This window comes from Rutidosis leptorrhynchoides, chromosome 1, assembly GCF_046630445.1.
Source record: "Rutidosis leptorrhynchoides isolate AG116_Rl617_1_P2 chromosome 1, CSIRO_AGI_Rlap_v1, whole genome shotgun sequence".
NCBI classification, from domain to species: domain Eukaryota; kingdom Viridiplantae; phylum Streptophyta; class Magnoliopsida; order Asterales; family Asteraceae; genus Rutidosis; species Rutidosis leptorrhynchoides.
This window is the reverse complement of record NC_092333.1, coordinates 396,153,210-396,175,768: the sequence shown is the minus strand read 5'-3', so window position 1 is coordinate 396,175,768 and position 22,559 is coordinate 396,153,210. Positions and strand designations below refer to the sequence as shown.

General features: G+C 36.0%; 1 pseudogene; it reads left to right on the top strand.

Annotated features, from left to right (window-relative positions):
• The first annotated feature begins 1,092 nt into the window (after positions 1-1,092).
• Positions 1,093-22,029, top strand: LOC139901161 (membrane protein PM19L-like; annotated as a pseudogene).
• Positions 22,030-22,559: the final 530 nt, after the last annotated feature.

Here is a 22,559-nt window from a genome sequence, read left to right as displayed (position 1 = left end):
TTTGACCCATAAAAAAAACTCGCGAATTCGCGGACCTTAAGCTAGTAAAACAAATAAAATAATAAAAAAAACGAAAATAATAACCTCTCCCGTCCGTCCACATATATGATAAGAATGCACGAAGAGAGAGACACGAGGTGGTGGACGGCTGCATGTGCGGGACCCTGGGCGGTCCACTGCCATCAGCGCCCATCTCGACGGATGGCTGAACGGTCCCAAGGGTGAAACCGTTGGGAGCACTTTAATAATAATAATAACATAATAACAAACGGATAAGTTTCGTAGCTAGTCTACAAATATCCCATTTAAATGTTCTTTAATGGAATAAAAATGTAATATAAACTTCTTCATAAAGATTGGATGATTTTACTCTATTAAGCATGATTGTCAATTTATTACTCTAGTTTTAACAATTAGCATATTTACATACTATTTATTATGTTTGTTTGTCATTCATTTATTATTACTTTCCTAATGTTCATCGACACTCCATGTATAAGATGGACCTGCATATATACTTTTATCTGTTATTCCAAGTTATGTCACCTTTTCCTACATTATTTTATTAAAAAGTTAAAGTGACAAATTTAACAAATAAAATCAAAGCCTTTTCTTTTTACCTTTATCTAAACATTCTAGAGAGAAATTCACACCCTTTTTTACGAGGAGGTAACGTACTTGTTCATATATAGAGGGTTTCCTTCCTAATAAAATGTATGTAGAGTTTTCGACTCAGTCCGTCGAATAAAAGTATCGTACATAGTGATTAATTATTAATTTTAGAGTACAGATATTGCATTTTATAAAGTTTTTCTACGTATTAAAGACAACATAAGAAGTTTAAGAAATATCTACAATAATATACCGTCCTTTTCTCCATTACCTTGAACCCTAATCACATAGCAACTTTACAACCCCACAAAACTCTGTCACAAACATCCTATAACAAGAAAAGAACCAAAATATACATTGTTAAATAACACAAATCATCTATAAGAACACACCAATTAACCTTAACCAAAATCATTAAGACCAACATTCAACAACCTCGGTATTTAATCGCTCGAAGCCTAATACAAACATAACCCAAAGATGGCGGTTAACGGGCAAATGAGATCAGTAGCCTCACTCATTATGGTCCTAAACTTTTGTATGTACGCTATTCTTCTAGGCATCGGTGGTTGGGCTATGAACCGAGCCATCGACCATGGTTTCATCATAGGTGTGTATTCTTAGTACTCCCTCCGTCCTAAATCTATAGTCCATTATTCCATTTTGGGAAGTTCCAAATTAATTGTCCACGTTCATAAATGAAAAAGAATATTGTGATAAAAGTCTTTTGTGCCCCTACTTTATGCATGTATGACAAAAAGATAGGTAAAAAGTAAGGGGTAAAACTGAAAAATAACATAAAAAGTACATGTCACAGGTACTTTTTCTTAAACTGTGTGTTTTTTGTCTAGAAACAAAAGATTTGGGGCGGAGGTAGTAACTTGCTTCACTATAGAAGATACCTTGTATGTATAAATATAGATTACTTACTACTTAATTGATGTCATGTAATGTGTGTGTACGTGGTATGAACAGGCCCAGGAGTTCATTTACCTACACTTTTTTCGCCAATTCAGTTCCCAATGGGAAATGCAGCCACAGGATTCCTTGTTACTTTCACCATACTTGCGGCTGTTGTTGGGGTTGCATCAATTTTAGCTGGATTTGATCATTACCATGCTTGGGATTCGACAAGCAGGCCCTGCAGCAGTATCAACAGCTCTTATTGCATGGGCCCTAATGTTGGAAGCTTCGACGAGCCCAACACACCCACTACAGATGACCTATATTATACTACACTCACTACACCAACACTTGACGTTGGTTAGCCTCTAATTTTATGAATTTTCTTTTATATTCTAATATCTAGATATTTTCTTATACATATTAATATCTAGATATTTTACATATATACATCTACTAATTCCATATTATTTTATAATATCAAATTTGCATTGCATTTTAACACTCCCCTCAATGCAAATTTTCTTCCAACGATGTCTTGCAGACCATTCCAAGTGCTTCTCTGAATTTTGTAAACTTCGGTTTACTTAGGCTCTTGGTGAATATATCTGCAACCTGTTCATCTGTCTTTGTTGGCACCATCTTGATCTCCCATTCAAGAACCTTTTCGCGAACATAGTGATGGTGCACTTCTATATGTTTTGTTCTCGTATGAAAGACTGGATTTTCTGCTAGACGTATAGCTGATAGGTTATCGCAGAAAAGCTTTACTTGATAATCTGCTGATTGATGTAGATCCTCCATTAGTTGCTTCAACCAAGTAATTTCTTGCGTTGCTGATGCTGCCGACCGATATTCTGCTTCAGTGCTTGATAAGGATACTGTTGGTTGTCTCTTGCTGCACCATGATATTACTCCTGATCCAAAACTAAACATGTATCTCGTTGTTGACCGTCGTGTATCATAGTCTCCAGCATAATCAGCGTCACAATATCCAGTCACCCGACATTCTTTTGTTCTCTTATATAAAATGCCAAAGTTAATAGTGCATTTAACATACCTTAAGATGCGTCGTACAACATCAAGGTGAGGCTTCTTCGGATTGCTCATGTATCGACTAACCACTCCAACTGCATAAAATATGTCTGGCCGGCTTAGTGTGAGATAAATAAGACTTCCGACCATCTTTCGATACATGGTAACATCTTGAAGACTTTTTCCTTCATCTGCTCGTAGTTTTGTATTCGGATCCATCGGAGTTGAGATAGGTTTGCAATTAAGCATTCCGTACTTTTGTAAAAGATCTCGCGCATATTTCTGTTGTCCCAGAAATAATCCTTCTCTTTTCTGCTCTATTTCGAGTCCAAGAAAATGTTTGAGTTCTCCAAGCTCCTTCATATGAAATCTGATAGACAGATTCTCTCTTGTCCTTTAGATCTCCTCATAGTAATCTCCCGTGATGATTAAGTCATCCACATATACTAGCACTATGGCTAGTTTTCCTTGATCTTGTTTCACAAATAAACTAGAATCTGAAGGAGCAACTGTGAAACCACTTTGTACTAAGAACTCGCCAATCTTCCCGTACCAAGCTCTTAGAGCCTGCTTCAAGCCGTAAAGTGCTTTCTTTAATTTGCAGACATGGTCAGGATGAGACTTGTTCTCAAAGCCTCTTGGTTGCTCCATATAAATTTCTTTGTCAAGTTCTCCATGTAAGAAAGCGTTCTTGACATCCATCTGCCACAGCTTTCAAGATTTGCTAGCGGCTAAAGCTAGTAGAGCTCGAATTGTTGTGATCTTCGCCACTGGACTAAACGTTTCTTCATAATCCAGCCCATATTGTTGAGAAAAACCTCTAGCAACAAGTCGAGCTTTATACCTTTCAATGGAGCCATCTGATCGAGTCTTCACCTTGTAAACCCATTTACAAGATATTGGTTTTACATCTTTTGGCTTTGGAACTAAACTCCATGTCTGGTTTTCTTTTAGTGCATTGATTTCTTCTTCCATCGCTTTCTGCCATTCTCGACTTTATGCTGCTTCTTCATAAGTGGAAGGCTCAATAGGTATTGATTCATCCACATGAGCAGCATTGGCATACCTCGGATTAGGTTGCCTCGGCCTTGTTGATCTCCGTAATTCTTGCACATGCTCCTCGACATCCATTTGGCTTGGACGAACCTCTTCGGATGTAGATTGATGTACCCCAGTTTTCCATGGACTCGTTTCCTTAGAGTACGATCCATCTCCTTCTTTAATTGGATCCGTTATGTGCTCTTTATGTTTTTATTTCTCTTTTGGAACTTCTTCTGATCCATGAGATTCTGGAAGCTCTATCTTTTGAGGTGACCACCATGAAGAAGCTTCATCAAATACCACATTTCTTGAAGTATGACACTTTCCAGTATTTGGATCACAACATCTCCATCCTTTTCTTGATTCATCATAACCGACAAAAATGCACCGAATTTCCTTCTTATCAAATTTGCTTCGTAGATGATCTGGTACGAAGACGTAACATACACATCCAAAAACCTTGAGATGGTTGACGGTTGGCTTGATCTTCCATAATCTTTCATATGGTGAAATATATCCCAACTTTGTTTGTGGGAGTCTATTAATCACGTACGACGCCGTCTGTAGTGACCCGAACTTTTTCATGTTTATATATATTAATTGAGATTGATATTTACATGATTAAATATTTCCAACATGTTAAGCAATCAAACTTGTTAAGACTTGATTAATTGAAATATATTTCATATAGACAATTGACCACCCAAGTTGACCGGTGATTCACGAACGTTAAAACTTGTAAAAACTATATGATGACATATATATGGATATATATATATATAGTTAACATGATACTATGATAAGTAAACATATCATTAAGTATATTAACAATGAACTACATATGTATAAGCAAGACTACGAACTTAATGATTTTGAAACGAGACATATATGCAACGATTATCGTTGTAACGACATTTAATGTATATATATCATATTAAGAGATATTCATACATCATATTATCATGATAATATAATAATTTAAAATCTCATTTGATATTATAAACATTGGGTTAACAACATTTAACAAGATCGTTAACCTAAAGGTTTCAAAACAACACTTACATGTAACGACTAACGATGACTTAACGACTCAGTTAAAATGTATATACATGTAGTGTTTTAATATGTATTTATACACTTTTGAAAGACTTCAATACACTTATCAAAATACTTCTACTTAACAAAAATGCTTACAATTACATTCTCGTTCAGTTTCATCAACAATTCTACTCGTATGCACCCGTATTCGTACTCGTACAATACACAGCTTTTAGATGTATGTACTATTGGTGTATACACTCCAATGATCAGCTCTTAGCAGCCCATGTGAGTCACCTAACACATGTGGGAACCATCATTTGGCAACTAGCATGAAATATCTCATAAAATTACAAAAATATGAGTAATCATTCATGACTTATTTACATGAAAACAAAATTATATATCCTTTATATCTAATCCATACACCAACGACCAAAAACACCTACAAACACTTTCATTCTTCAATTTTCTTCATCTAATTGATCTCTCTCAAGTTCTATCTTCAAGTACTAAGTGTTCTTCATAAATTCTACAAGTTCTAGTTACATAAAATCAAGTATACTTTCAAGTTTGCTAGCTCACTTCCAATTTTGTAAGGTGATCATCCAACCTCAAGAAATCTTTGTTTCTTACAGTAGGTTATCATTCTAATACAAGGTAATAATCATATTCAAACTTTGGTTCAATTTCTATAACTATAACAATCTTATTTCAAGTGATGATCTTACTTGAACTTGTTTTCGTGTCATGATTCTGCTTCAAGAACTTCGAGCCATCCAAGGATCCGTTGAAGCTAGATCCATTTTTCTCTTTTCCAGTAGGTTTATCCAAGGAACTTAAGGTAGTAATGATGTTCATAACATCATTCGATTCATACATATAAAGCTATCTTATTCGAAGGTTTAAACTTATAATCACTAGAACATAGTTTAGTTAATTCTAAACTTGTTCGCAAACAAAAGTTAATCCTTCTAACTTGACTTTTAAAATCAACTAAACACATGTTCTATATCTATATGATATGCTAACTTAATGATTTAAAACCTGGAAACACGAAAAACACCGTAAAATCGGATTTACGCCGTCGTAGTAACACCGCGGGCTGTTTTGGGTTAGTTAATTAAAAACTATGATAAACTTTGATTTAAAAGTTGTTATTCTGAGAAAATTATTTTTATTATGAACATGAAACTATATCCAAAAATTATTGTTAAACTCAAAGTGGAAGTATGTTTTCTAAAATGGTCATCTAGACGTCGTTCTTTCGACTGGAATGAATACCTTTACAAAAACGACTTGTAACTTATTTTTCTGACTATAAACCTATACTTTTTCTGTTTAGATTCATAAAATAGAGTTCAATATGAAACCATAGCAATTTGATTCACTCAAAACGGATTTAAAATGAAGAAGTTATGGGTAAAACAAGATTGGATAATTTTTCTCATTTTAGCTACGTGAAAATTGGTAACAAATCTATTCCAACCATAACTTAATCAACTTGTATTGTATATTATGTAATTTTGAGATACCATAGACACGTATACAATGTTTCGACCTATCATGTCGACACATCTATATATATTTCGGAACAACCATAGACACTCTATATGTGAATGTTGGAGTTAGCTATACAGGGTTGAGGTTGATTCCAAAATATATATAGTTTGAGTTGTGATCAATACTGAGATACATATACACTGGGTCGTGGATTGATTCAAGATAATATTTATCGATTTATTTCTGTACATCTAACTGTGGACAACTAGTTGTAGGTTACTAACGAGGACAGCTGACTTAATAAACTTAAAACATCAAAATATATTAAAAGTGTTGTAAATATATTTTGAACATACTTTGATATATATGTATATATTGTTATAGGTTCGTGAATCAACCAGTGGCCAAGTCTTACTTCCCGACGAAGTAAAAATATGTGAAAGTGAGTTATAGTCCCACTTTTAAAATCTAATATTTTTGGGATGAGAATACATGCAGGTTTTATAAATGATTTACAAAATAGACACAAGTACGTGAAACTACATTCTATGGTTGAATTATCAAAATCGAATATGCCCCTTTTTATTAAGTCTGGTAATCTAAGAATTAGGGAACAGACACCCTAATTGACGCGAATCTTAAAGATAGATCTATTGGGCCTAACAAACCCCATCCAAAGTACCGAATGCTTTAGTACTTCGAAATTTATATCATATCCGAAGGGTGTCCCGGAATGATGGGGATATTCTTATATATGCATCTTGTTAATGTCGGTTACCAGGTGTTCACCATATGAATGATTTTTATCTCTATGTATGGGATGTGTATTGAAATATGAAATCTTGTGGTCTATTATTATGATTTGATATATATAGGTTAAACCTATAACTCACCAACATTTTTGTTGACGTTTTAAGCATGTTTATTCTTAGGTGATTATTAAGAGCTTCCGCTGTCGCATACTTAAATAAAGACGAGATTTGGAGTCCATGCTTGTATGATATTGTGTAAAAACTGCATTCAAGAAACTTATTTTGTTGTAACTTATTTGTATTGTAAACCATTATGTAATGGTCGTGTGTAAACAGGATATTTTAGATTATCATTATTTGATAATCTACGTAAAGCTTTTTAAACCTTTATCGATGAAATAAAGGTTATGGTTTGTTTTAAAATGAATGCAGTCTTTGAAAAACGTCTCATATAGAGGTCAAAACCTCGCAACGAAATCAATTAATATGGAACGTTTTTAATCAATAAGAACGGGACATTTCAGTTGGTATCTGAGCGTTGGTCTTAGAGAACCAGAATTTTGCATTAGTATGTCTTATCTAGTTTGTTAGGATGCATTAGTGAGTCTGGACTTCGACCGTGTTTACTTGAAAAATGATTGCTTAACAAATTTTGTTGGAAACTATATATTTTTAACATGTGAATATTATGTGATATATTAATCTCTTAACGCGTTTGATATTATGTAATAGATGTCTACCTCTAGAACAAGTCCCATTGACTCACCTAATAATAATGAAGAGTCAAATGTAAATTGGAATGATTCGTGGAATGATTCGTGGACTGATTTACAAGTTCCCGAAGAGGAACCGGAAGAAGAGTCGGAACCGGAAGAAGAATCGGAACCGGGTGAAGAAATAGAACCGGTGGGGGAAATAATAAAACGGTTAAGTAAAAGAAAATCTTCAACTAACTGACCAAGGTTAATTATGGTCAATGGTGTTTCCGCCAAGGAAGCAAAATATTGGGAGGATTACCAATTCTCCGATGAATCGGATTCCGACGAGAATTCCGATGATGTTATAGAAATTACCCCAACTGAATTTAAAAAGGCAAAAGAAAATAATAAGGGAAAGGGCATAAAAATAGAGAAATCTAATTCCAACCCCGATGAACTTTATATGTATCGTCAAGCCCCGAAGTCCTTAAGTTGTAACAATGACCCGGAAACCTCTAAACCACCAGGTTTTTCTAAACCAATGTGGATAACGACGGCTCGTATTAGGGGAACATCATATATCCTTAGAAACTTGGAAAAACGAACCAAAACCGAAGAAGAAGAAACAAGCGAGTCGGAATAAGATAGTTGTATTCGTGTGGTGTAATATAAGTAATATAGTGTGCTTATGCTTTATGATATATGTAAAAATTGCTTGTATTAATAAGTATTTTTTTTATGAATCTAACTCTTGTCTATTTTACAGTATAAAAACACAAAATGGATAGACAACTCAATATTTTAAGAGACCTACCCGGAGACATGATTGATGAAATCTTGTCTAGAGTCGGTCAGAATTCTTCAGCACAACTATTTAAGGCGAGATCAGTTTGTAAGACATTCGAAGAACGTTCCAAGAATGCCTTGGTTTATAAAAGGCTTTCGTTCGAAAGATGGGGGATATCACATTGGGAAATCCATAAGTTACGATGTGTTTACTTTGACGCATATATTGCGGGGAACCCAAATGCTATTTTACGCAATGGGTTAAGAAATTATTTTGACTCAATATATCCGAATATTGGACTTCGTGATTTAGAAAAAGCGGCTAACATGCAACATAAAGAAGCATGTTATGCTTACGGATTAGTAATGTTCGCTTCTCACCAAAGTGAGAACAAGAACATCGGGCTACAACTATTAAACAAAACGTTCCCACAAGTGACGGAGTCGGTAATTGGGGTAAGAAATGAGGTTTTTAGATTGTTACGGGACTGTTGGACATTATGTAACCCTCGTCCCTTTGACGACGTTACAACACGCTGTCTTATCAACGGCCATAACGGTTATGTTCCACAAGACCAAGGATGGGAAGTAATCCTAGTAAAACCAGAATGCATGACTTGTTTCTGGACGTATGAATTACGTGTCTTTATTGCCTTTGCTGAACGACTTGTGTACTAGCTAGAATTATCTTCACAACCATCTTGTATCAAATTTATTGTGTGCTATATTTCATGCTATATGTAAAATAAGCGGTATTGTAAGTTTGTAAAATATTGTGTAAAAGTTTGAACGCGAAATATTATTATAATCAGTTTTTCATATAGAATTGTAGTAGTTGAATTGTATATTAGCTACTAAGTATGAACTTAACGGGTAGGTACTACCCGAATTTAAACTTATAAAACGCTAATATGAAGAAAAGGCTTTTATAAATGAGTTCATATTATGCTACAAAATACTATTAACTACTCTTAATATTCTGTATGATTAACTTGTTCCATTTGACTATTTTGAAGGAAATGGCACCGACTACTCGACACACCGTGAATATGAATGAAGAGGAATTCCGTACTTTTCTAGCTTCAAACATAGCCGCAGTACAGGCTGCGCTACATACCAACAATAACCTTGGATCTAGCAGTACAGGAAATCGTGTAGGATGCACCTACAAAGAATTCACTGCCTGCAAACCTTTGGAATTTGATGGAACCGAAGGACCGATCGGATTGAAACGGTGGACCGAGAAGGTCGAATCGGTGTTTGCCATAAGTAAGTATACTGAAGAGGACAAAGTGAAGTACGCTACGCATACCTTCACAGGTTCTGCGTTAACATGGTGGAATACCTATCTAGAGCAAGTGGGACAAGACGATGCGTACGCACTACCGTGGTCAGCATTCAAGCACTTGATGAACGAGAAGTACCGTCCCAGAACCGAGGTCAATAAGCTCAAGACAGAACTTAGAGGGTTACGGACCCAAGGATTTGATATTACCACGTACGAAAGATGATTCACAGAATTGTGCCTATTGTGTCCGGGAGCATTCGAAGATGAGGAAGAGAAGATCGACGCGTTTGTGAAAGGATTACCGGAAAGAATCCAAGAAGATATAAGTTCACACAAGCCCGCCTCCATACAACAGGCATGTAGAATGGCTCACAAACTAGTGAACCAGATTGAAGAAAGAATTAAATAACAGACTGCTGAAGAGGTCAATGTGAAGCAAGTCAAAAGAAAGTGGGAGGAAAACGGTGATAAGAATCACCAATACAACAACAACAGCAATTACAACAATAATCGCAACAATTATCCCAACAATCGCAACATCAATCGCAACTACAACAAACGGCCCAACAACAACAACAACAACAACCACAACAACAACAGCAACTACAACAATCATCCCAACAACAATAATAACCGCAATAATAACAACAACAATCAGAAGCAGCTATGCCAAAGGTGTGAAAAGTATCACTCGGGGTTCTGCACCAAATTTTGCAACAAGTGTAAAAGAAATGGTCATAGCGCGGCGAAGTGTGAGGTCTACGGACCAGGGGTTAATAGAACGAAAGGAACAAATGGTGTCGGAACGAGTAATGGCGTAGCAAGTAGTGTCGGAGCAAGTTATGCCAATGTAGTTTGTTATAAATGTGGAAAACCGGGCCACATTATTAGAAATTGCCCGAACCAGGAGAACACGAATGGACAAGGCCGCGGAAGAGTTTTCAATATTAATGCGGCAGAGGCACAGGAAGACCCGAAGCTTGTTACGGGTATGTTTCTTATTGACAATAAATCTGCTTACGTTTTATTTGATTCGGGTGAGGATATAAGCTATATGAGTAGAGATTTTTGTGCTAAATTAAGTTGTCCATTGACGCCTTTGGATAGTAAATTTTTACTCGAATTAGCAAATGGTAAATTAATTTCAGCAGATAATATATGTCGGAATCGAGAAATTAAACTGGTTAGCGAAACATTTAAGATTGATTTGATACCAGTAGAGTTAGGGAGTTTTGATGTGATAATCGGTATGGACTGGTTGAAAGAAGTGAAAGCAGAGATCGTTTGTTACAAAAATGCAATTCGCATTATACGAGAAAAAGGAAAAGCCTTAATGGTGTACGGAGAAAAGGGCAACACGAAGCTACATCTTATTAGTAATTTAAAGGCACAAAAACTAATAAGAAAAGGTTGCTATGTTGTTTTAGCACACGTCGAGAAAGTACAAACTGAAGAAAAGAGCATCAATGATGTTCCCATTGCAAAAGAATTTCCCGATGTATTTCCGAAAGAATTACCGGGATTACTCCCACATCGATCCGTTGAATTTCAAATAGATCTTGTACCAGGAGCTGCACCAATAGCTCGTGCTCCTTACAGACTCGCACCCAGCAAGATGAAAGAACTGCAAAGCCAATTACAAGAACTTTTAGAGCGTGGTTTCATTCGACCAAGCACATCACCGTGGGGAGCTCCTGTTTTGTTTGTCAAGAAGAAAGATGGTACATTCAGGTTGTGTATCGACTACCGAGAGTTGAACAAACTTAACATCAAGAACCGCTACCCACTACCGAGAATCGACGACTTATTTGATCAACTACAAGGCTCGTCTGTTTATTCAAAGATTGACTTACGTTCCTGGTATCATCAAATGCTGGTGAAAGAAGATGATATTCCAAAGACTGCTTTCAGAACACGTTACGGTCATTACGAGTTTATGGTCATGCCGTTTGGTTTAACTAATGCACCAGCTGTGTTCATGGACCTTATGAACCGAGTGTGTGGACCATACCTTGACAAGTTTGTCATTGTTTTCATTGATGACATACTTATTTACTCAAAGAATGACCAAGAACACGGTGAACATTTGAGAAAGGTGTTAGAAGTATTGAGGAAGGAAGAATTGTACGCTAAGTTTTCAAAGTCTGTATTTTAGTTGGAAGAAGTTCAATTCCTCGGTCACATAGTGAACAAAGAAGGTATTAAGGTGGATTCGGCAAAGATAGAAACTGTTGAAAAGTGGGAAACCCCGAAAACTCCGAAACACATACGCCAGTTTTTAGGACTAGCTGGTTACTACAGAAGGTTCATCCAAGACTTTTCCAGAATAGCAAAACCCTTGACTGCATTAACGCATAAAGGGAAGAAATTTGAATGGAATGATGAACAAGAGAAAGCGTTTCAGTTATTGAAGAAAAAGCTAACTACGGCACCTATATTGTCATTGCCTGGAGGGAATGATGATTTTGTGATTTATTGTGACGCATCAAAGCAAGGTCTCGGTTGTGTATTAATGCAACGAACGAAGGTGATTGCTTATGCGTCTAGACAATTGAAGATTCACGAACAAAATTATACGACGCATGATTTGGAATTAGGCGCATTTTTTTTTGCATTAAAGACTTGGAGGCACTACTTATATGGGGTCAAAAGTATTATATATACCGACCACAAAAGTCTTCAACACATATTTAATCAGAAACAACTGAACATGAGGCAGCGTAGGTGGATTGAATTGTTGAATGATTATGACTTTGAGATTCGTTACCACCCAGGGAAGGCAAATGTGGTAGCCGATGCCTTGAGCAGGAAGGACAGAGAACCCATTCGAGTAAAATCTATGAATATAATGATTCATAATAACTTTACTACTCAAATAAAGGAGGCGCAACAAGGAGTTTTAAAAGAGGAAAATTTAAAGGATAAAATACCCAAAGGATCGGAGAAGTATCTTAATATTTGGGAAGACGGAACCCGGTATAGGGCTGAAAGGATTTGGGTACCAAAATTTGGAGATATGAGAGAAATGGTACTTAGAGAAGCTCATAAAACCAGATACTCAATACATCCTGGAAAGGGGAAGATGTACAAGGATCTCAAGAAACATTTTTGGTGGCCAGGTATGAAAGCCGATGTTGCTAAATACGTAGGAGAATGTTTGACTTGTTCTAAGGTCAAAACTGAGCATCAGAAACCATCAGGTCTACTTCAACAACCCGAAATCCCAGAATGGAAATGGGAAAACATTACCATGGATTTCATCACTAAATTGCCAAGGACTGCAAGTGGTTTTGATACTATTTGGGTAATAGTTGATCGTCTCACCAAATCAGCACACTTCCTGCCAATAAGAGAAGATGACAAGATGGAGAAGTTAGCACGACTGTATTTGAAGGAAGTCGTCTCCAGACATGGAATACCAATCTCTATTATCTCTGATAGGGATGGCAGATTTATTTCAAGATTCTGGCAGACATTACAGCAAGCATTTGGAACTCGTCTAGACATGAGTACTGCCTATCATCCACAAACTGATGGGCAGAGCGAAAGGACGATACAAACGCTTGAATACATGCTACGAGCATGTGTTATTGATTTCGGAAACAGTTGGGATCGACATCTACCGTTAGCAGAATTTTCCTACAACAACAGCTACCATTCAAGCATTGAGATGGCGCCGTTTGAAGCACTTTATGGTAGAAAGTGCAGGTCTCCGATTTGTTGGATTGAAGTGTGGGATAGACAGATTACGGGTCCGGAGATTATACAAGAAGCTACCGAGAAGATCATCCAAATTCAACAACGGTTGAAAACCGCCCAAAGTCGACAAAAGAGCTACGCTGACATTAAAAGAAAAGATATAGAATTTGAAATTGGAGAGATGGTCATGCTTAAAGTTGCACCTTGGAAAGGCGTTGTTCGATTTGGTAAACGAGGTAAATTAAATCCAAGGTATATTGGACCATTCAAGATTATTGATCGTGTCGGACCAGTAGCTTACCTACTTGAGTTACCTCAACAACTCGCGGCTGTACATAACACTTTCCACGTCTCGAATTTGAAGAAATGTTTTGCTAAAGAAGATCTCACTATTCCGTTAGATGAAATCCAAATCAACGAAAAACTCCAATTCATCGAAGAACCCGTCAAAATAATGGATCGTGAGGTTAAAAGACTTAAGCAAAACAAGATACCAATTGTTAAGGTTCGATGGAATGCTCGTAGAGGACCCGAGTTCACCTGGGAGCGTGAAGATCAGATGAAGAAGAAATACCCGCATCTATTTCCAGAAGATTCGTCAACACCTTCAACAGCTTAAAATTTCAGGACGAAATTTATTTAACGGGTAGGTACTGTAGTGACCCGAATTTTTCCATGTTTATATATATTAATTGAGATTGATATTTACATGATTAAAAGTTTCCAACATGTTAAGCAATCAAACTTGTTAAGACTTGATTAATTGAAATAGGTTTCATATAGACAATTGACCACCCAAGTTGACCGGTGATTCACGAACGTTAAAACTTGTAAAAACTATATGATGACATATATATGGATATATATATAGTTAACATGATACTATGATAAGTAAACATATCATTAAGTATATTAACAATGAACTACATATGTATAAGCAAGACTACTAACTTAATGATTTTGAAACGAGACATATATGTAACGATTATCGTTGTAACGACATTTAATGTATATATATCATATTAAGAGATATTCATACATCATATTATCATGATAATATAATAATTTAAAATCTCATTTGATATTATAAACATTGGGTTAACAACATTTAACAAGATCGTTAACCTAAAGGTTTCAAAACAACACTTACATGTAACGACTAACGATGACTTAACGACTCAGTTAAAATGTATATACATGTAGTGTTTTAATATGTATTTATACACTTTTGAAAGACTTCAATACACTTATCAAAATACTTCTATTTAACAAAAATGCTTACAATTACATCCTCGTTCAGTTTCATCAACAATTCTACTCGTATGCACCCGTATTCGTACTCGTACAATACACAGCTTTTAGATGTATGTACTATTGGTATATACACTCCAATTATCAGCTCTTAGCAGCCCATGTGAGTCACCTAACACATGTGGGAACCATCATTTGGCAACTAGCATGAAATATCTCATAAAATTACAAAAATATGAGTAATCATTCATGACTTATTTACATGAAAACAAAATTACATATCCTTTATATCTAATCCATTCACCAACGACCAAAAACACCTACAAACACTTTCATTCTTCAATTTTCTTCATCTAATTGATCTCTCTCAAGTTCTATCTTCAAGTTCTAAGTGTCCTTCATAAATTGTACAAGTTCTAGTTACATAAAATCAAGAATACTTTCAAGTTTGCTAGCTCACTTCCAATCTTGTAAGGTGATCATCCAACCTTAAGAAATCTTTGTTTCTTACAGTAGGTTATCATTCTAATACAAGGTAATAATCATATTCAAACTTTGGTTCAATTTCTATAACTATAACAATCTTATTTCAAGTGATGATCTTACTTGAACTTGTTTTCGTGTCATGATTCTGCTTCAAGAACTTCGAGCCATCCAAGGATCCGTTGAAGCTAGATCCATTTTTCTTTTTTCCAGTAGGCTTATCCAAGGAACTTAAGGTAGTAATGATGTTCATAACATCATTCGATTCATACATATAAAGCTATCTTATTCGAAGGTTTAAACTTGTAATCACTAGAACATAGTTTAGTTAATTCTAAACTTGTTCGCAAACAAAAGTTAATCCTTCTAACTTGACTTTTAAAATCAACTAAACACATGTTCTATATCTATATGATATGCTAACTTAATGATTTAAAACCTGGAAACACGAAAAACACCGTAAAACTTGATTTACGCCGTCGTAGTAACACCGCGGGCTGTTTTGGGTTAGTTAATTAAAAACTATGATAAACTTTGATTTAAAAGTTGTTATTCTGAGAAAATGATTTTTATTATGAACATGAAACTATATCCAAAAATTATGGTTAAACTCAAAGTGGAAGTATGTTTTCTAAAATGGTCATCTAGACGTCGTTCTTTCGACTGAAATGACTACCTTTACAAAAATGACTTGTAACTTATTTTTCGGACTATAAACCTATACTTTTTCTATTTAGATTCATAAAATAGATTTCAATATGAAACCATATCAATTTGAGTCACTCAAAACGGATTTAAAATGAAGAAGTTATGGGTAAAACAAGATTGGATAATTTTTCTCATTTTAGCTACGTGAAAATTGGTAACAAATCTATTCCAACCATAACTTAATCAACTTGTATTGTATATTATGTAATCTTGAGATACCATAGACACGTATACAATGTTTCGACCTATCATGTCGACACATCTATATATATTTCGGAACAACCATAGACACTCTATATGTGAATGTTGGAGTTAGCTATACAGGGTTGAGGTTGATTCCAAAATATATATAGTTTGAGTTGTGATCAATACTGAGATACGTATACACTGGGTCGTGGATTGATTCAAGATAATATTTATCGATTTATTTCTGTACATCTAACTGTGGACAACTAGTTGTAGGTTACTAACGAGGACATCTGACTTAATAAACTTAAAACATCAAAATATATTAAAAGTGTTGTAAATATATTTTAAACATACTTTGATATATATGTATATATTGTTATAGGTTCGTGAATCAACCAGTGGCCAAGTCTTACTTTCCGACGAAGTAAAAATCTGTGAAAGTGAGTTATAGTCCCACTTTTAAAATCTAATATTTTTGGGATGAGAATACATGCAGGTTTTATAAATGATTTACAAAATAGACACAAGTACGTGAAACTACATTCTATGGTTGAATTATCAAAATCGAATATGCCCCTTTTTATTAAGTCTGGTAATCTAAGAATTAGGGAACAGACACCCTAATTGACGCGAATCCTAAAGATAGATCTATTGGGCCTAACAAACCCCATCCAAAGTACCGGATACTTTAGTACTTCGAAATTTATATCATATCCGAAGGGTGTCCCGGAATGATGGGGATATTCTTATATATGCATCTTGTTAATGTCGATTACCAGGTGTTCACCTTATGAATGATTTTTATCTCTATGTATGGGATGTGTATTGAAATATGAAATCTTGTGGTCTATTATTATGATTTGATATATATAGGTTAAACCTATAACTCACCAACATTTTTGTTGACGTTTTAAGCATGTTTATTCTCAGGTGATTATTAAGAGCTTCTGCTGTCGCATACTTAAATAAGGACGAGATTTGGAGTCCATGCTTGTATGATATTGTGTAAAAACTGCATTCAAGAAACTTATTTTATTGTAACATATTTGTATTGTAAACCATTATGTAATGGTCGTGTGTAAACAGGATATTTTAGATTATCATTATTTGATAATCTACGTAAAGCTTTTTAAACCTTTATTGATGAAATAAAGGTTATGGTTTGTTTTAAAATGAATGCAGTCTTTGAAAAACGTCTCATATAGAGGTCAAAACCTCGCAACGAAATCAATTAATATGGAACGTTTTTAATCAATAAGAACGGGACATTTCACCGTCCTCATACATTCGGCCCAAAATCTACCTGGTACATTCTTACCATGAAGCATACTTCGACATGTTTCGGCAAGGTGGCGATTCTTGCGTTCCGCCACTCCATTCTGCTGTGGAGTATTGGGGCAAGTTAATTGCCTCCTGATCTTGTGCTTCTCAAGATACATATTGAACTCAGTCGATAAATATTCTCTTCCATTATCTGTGCGTAAGCACCGGATCTTAGTATTGAGCTCACTTTCTACCTTGTTCTTGAACTCTTTGAACTTCAGAAAAGTCTCCGACTTCTCCTTCATGAAGTAAACCCACACATATCTTGAGAAGTCATCAATGAATGTCACCATATACTTCATGCCTCCAAGTGATGTTTGTTTCACTGGGCCGAAGACATCTGAGTGTATGAGCTCTAGTGGTGTCTTGGACTGATGCGCTGACTCCTTGAATGGCAATTGGTGAGCTTTGCCAAATTGACATCCAGCACATATTGTATCTGTTTGGATATTAATTTGAGGAAGCCCATTTACTATGTGTTTTACCATCATCTCCTTTAACTTGTTGTAGCCCACATGCCCAAGACGTTCATGCCAAAGATCAGCCGTCTCATTTTTTCGAGTCTTATCCACATATGCTGTTTTAGCAGATAGTACATAGACCAACTCTATTCTTCTTCCTTGCATAATTAGATATCCAACTACCTTCACTCTCTTGAATACGGACACATCTTCTGGTCCAAAGAGCACATAATTCCCTTCTGCTGTCAATTGTGGTACTGACACTAAATTCTTCTTTAGGCCAGGGACAAGATACACCTTCTCGAGTTGGAGATTATGAGAGCCGCCTTCATTTGGAATTATTGTCTTTCCAATGTGAGAAATAGATAACCTTGAATTGTCGGCTGTCAACACGACTCTCTTTCCTTTGTAATCCTCCATTTCTTGCAGCTTTGTCCCATCGTTGGTCATATGATTTGAGCACCCAGAATCAATGATCCAATCATCTTTGTAGTTTATGTTTGACTTTAAAGTTGTTGTAAGAGCTTGATCATCTATGTCAGCTTCAACAGAGAGTCCAGCTTCTGCATCCCATGTTTCCTCATTAATGGATGCTTCGAATGTGACCTCTTTCTTCTCATCTCTTGCGGCGGCCACATTTCCTTTCAAAAGTTCGCCTTCTGGGGAATCTAAAATCTCGAACAAAATGACCCTTCTTACCACAATTGAAGCATTTACCATTCTTTCTCTTATCATTTTCCCCGTATTGTTGGCGATGATCTCTTCTTCCTTGTTGATCTCCCCCTGAAGCGTTGCCTTTTGATTTTGGGTGACCCTTCCACCCATATGTCTTACTTTCTTTCATCGCCTCTTGTCTTCGAGATGTTGCTTTCTTCTTATTGGTGAAGAGTGCATCTTCTTCGTCTTTTATGGTTACTTCATTCATCTGCTTAGCTAATGCCTCTTGATTAGCCAATAAATTCTCCAACTCTATTAATGATGGTTGAGTAGACCATCCTCTCACAGCGGCTATAAATCCATTATACTCGAATCTTAAGCCGTGGATGATAATTCTCTTCATCCTTGCATCACTCACTTTCTCTTCAGGAGCAAGTTGAGATATCTCACGACAAATAGATTTCACCTTGGTGAAATATTGAGAAATAGATAGACTTCCTTGTGTGATACCCACAAGCTCATTTTCCAAGAGCTGGAGGCGTGCTTCATTCTTCTTTGAAAATAATTTTTCAAAAGTTTCCCAAGCTGCCTTTGGTGTTTTCTCGTCACGGATGTGCTCCAATAGATCCTCCTCGATTGTAGTCTTCAATATATATAAAGCCTTACCGGCCTTGATGTTCCATTTTCTTAAGGCTTCGGCATTTTCTTTCGGTGGAGGCGTTGTGCCACTGCCAGCAACTATTTCCCATAAATCATGTCCTTGTAGGTAGGATTCTATGCAAGTCCGCCAATAACCATAGTTGTGGTTATTGAGACTCTTGATTCCACTGCTCGTACTTGTAAGATCTTCCATCATGACGTCCAACGTCCAATAAGCTTGGTCCCAGACAAATGAGCTTTCACAGTTCCTAACTGTGCTCCGACAGAATCTCCCTTAGGGCCTTGGTGTTAACAAGACGATGTAAACGTCCAACGTTTACCGATGAGTACCTCCGCTGGAAATGGTCCCGAACGACCCGCTCTGATACCAATTTTTGGAAGCTTCGACGAGCCCAACACACCCACTACAGAGGACCTATATTATACTACACTCACTACACCAACACTTGACGTTGGTTAGCCTCTAATTTTATGAATTTTCTTTTATATTCTAATATCTAGATATTTTCTTATATATATTAATATCTAGATATTTTACATATATACATCTACTAATTCCATATTATTTTATAATATCAAATTTGCATTGCATTTTAACACCTAACTGTTCTTGCTATGGGGTAAGTATGATTAAACACGTACATGTGTTCTCTTTATATAATCAAATGTATGTAAATATATGATTATTTTATACCAGGTTTGCATGGAAGGAAATCGAGCTAGATTACTGCAGAAATGCCCGCTTGGTGAGTTATATAACTTAATCTTATCTTAGTAGTAAATATACTCCGTAACTAATAAATAATGAAGATAAATGGATACTGTTGGAGTCAATTGATTAATTGGTTAAATTGCTATAATAATGTCAATGGTCACAGTAGTGTTTGGTCTAAGTTATTTTGTTACTACTTGGTATTTTATTCATGTTACTCTTTATTAATTAGTTAGCTACTCCGTCATTTGATTTGGTAAAAATTATGACCGAGTATTAGGGAGTAGTCCGTTGGTGTTTGGAGTTGAAAGAATAGTGGGGAGCTACTTTACAGCCACGTGCATGCAGTCCTCTAGCTATATATTTAGCTTTCAATTGATGAATAAAAATGCAGTTCCATTTTTCATTACTTCTATTATTGTTTATCACTTTCAGTTGGAAATCACATATACAAACATCATAGTTCAACCTGTAAATAATTTATATATGATTTAATAAGGGACTTGATCCTACACTTGGTATCAAGAGCTTGGTAGCATCTTCAACTTAGATCATGTTGTTGCTCGTGATAAGAAACTAAACCGAGGATGAGAAAGCTGTAGAACCTGTGGCCAGGGTTGTTTTCTTGGATGGTAGAAGAGTTTTTTCGAGCAATTTGATCACAAAGTTGAAGCTGTGAAAGGGGTTGAGAGGTGCCATTGAAGGTGTCAAAGATTGTACTTTTGTAGCTGTCAAGGGTGTTGTTGGGAGCTGTCAAGAAGGTGCTGATTGAGGTGTTAAGGTGTTGTTTTTTAAGCTCTCGAAAGGCTGAAAAAATATGGCGTTAGTTCCGGCTAGAGATGAAAGTTCTTTGACATATCAAGTACCAATTTTAACAGCTACAAACTACCCTGTGTGGGCTGTCAAGGTGAAGGCAATCATGGACGCTTATGGTATATTGGAAACGGTGGAACCAAGGATGCTAGGAGCAGAAATTGATTCAGAAAAGTCAAAGCGAGCACTTGCCTTCTTCTTTCAAGCGATTCCTGAGGAAATGGTGTTGCAAATGGTGAGTTATACCGATCCAAAACAAGTATGGGACGGTCTAAAGACGCGTTACTTGGGGGTGGATCGAGTGAGATCGGCTCGACTTGCAACCTTGAAAAAGGGAGTTTGAAGGTTTGAAGATGAAAGAGGGAGAATCGGTTGATGATTTTGCTACAAAATTAACCGGTTTGGCTTCAAAAGCAAGGAGCCTAGGTTATGAGCTTGAAGAGGTACTCTTGGTGAAAAGGTTACTTGATTCTATGCCTATGTCATTTCTTCAAATTGTGGCTTCAATTGAGAAATGTTTCGTGTTGGATGAGATGTTATTTGATGAAGCGGTTGGAAGGTTGAAGGCGTATGAAGAACGAATCAAAGGAACTGATAAAATGGAGGGCATTCAAGGTGGTTTGTTGTTGGCTAGTCATGAGAAGACACACGGGTGTAATCATTGTAGCGGCGGGAGTTCTAACCAAGATGACCATGGACGTTACTGGGAAAAAGGTCGGGGGTTCGGGAAGATTCGAGAAGGTGGTGAACGGATCCGGGATAAAAGTCGCGTGAAATGTTACGGGTGTGGAGAACTTGGTCACTATCGTCACGAATGTCCTAAACGTGAGAAGAAAACTAATTTGGATGAGGAGGAACATGCATTACTATGATTAATCAATTAGGGTGGTGATTGTTGGAGTGAATTGATTAATTGGTTAAATTGCTATAATAATGTCCATGGTCACAGTAGTGTTTGATCTAAGTTATTTTGTTAGTACTTGGTATTTTATTCATGTTACGCTTTATTAATTAGTTAGCTACTCCTTCATTTGATTTGGTAAAAATTATGACCGAGTATTAGGGAGTAGTTTGTTGGTGTTTGGAGTTGAAAGAATAGTGGGGAGCTACTTTACAGCCACGTGCATGTAGTCCTCTAACTATATATTTAGCTTTCAATTGATGAATAAAAATGCAGTTCCATTTTTCATAACTTCTATTATTGTTTATCACTTTCTGTTGCAAATCACATATACAAACATCATAGTTCAACCTGTAAATAATTTATATTTGATTTAATAAGGGACTTGATCCTACAGATACGTACAATTAAATTTAATTTGTTGTTGTTTATTATGTTTATCAGAAAACGATGGAGGCATTTACGATTATACTTTCTGCGACTCAACTTATATACGTTGCTGTCCTTTACGGGTGATCAAACTGGAGACTTTGAGTTATTCTAGCAACCTAATGTGTGTATTGTTGGAGTGTTGTTGTGTAAAGGCGTGTGCTTAAAATTACAAATTTTTTTCTGAATTTCTATCCATTTTAGTTTGTACTTTTCAGATTTATAATTGTTGGATTGTTTAAATGAATTTAATTAAACAATCGTTGATTGCTATATAGAGTGTGGAATCCTCGATATATATAGTGTTTTTAGTCGAAAACACTTGATTAATTAATCGATTTACCTTAAGAAACTGACTTGGAATGATTGGAATCGATTAGGGTTTGATAATTGACGTTTAGGAATGACTGGATACGGCTTAGAAGTGTTAGGGTTCGTCACCTCAACAATATACCCAAAAACACCTATTTATAGAGTCTGCAAATGTATCCGAATGGATTTGTCCTTCATCCGTACGGATATAGCATATCCGTGCTACAGAGCTCCTATCCATACAGATGTAACATCAGTGGAAAACTTTATGTTCTCGTACGTAGTCCAAATGAACGAGGGTCTTA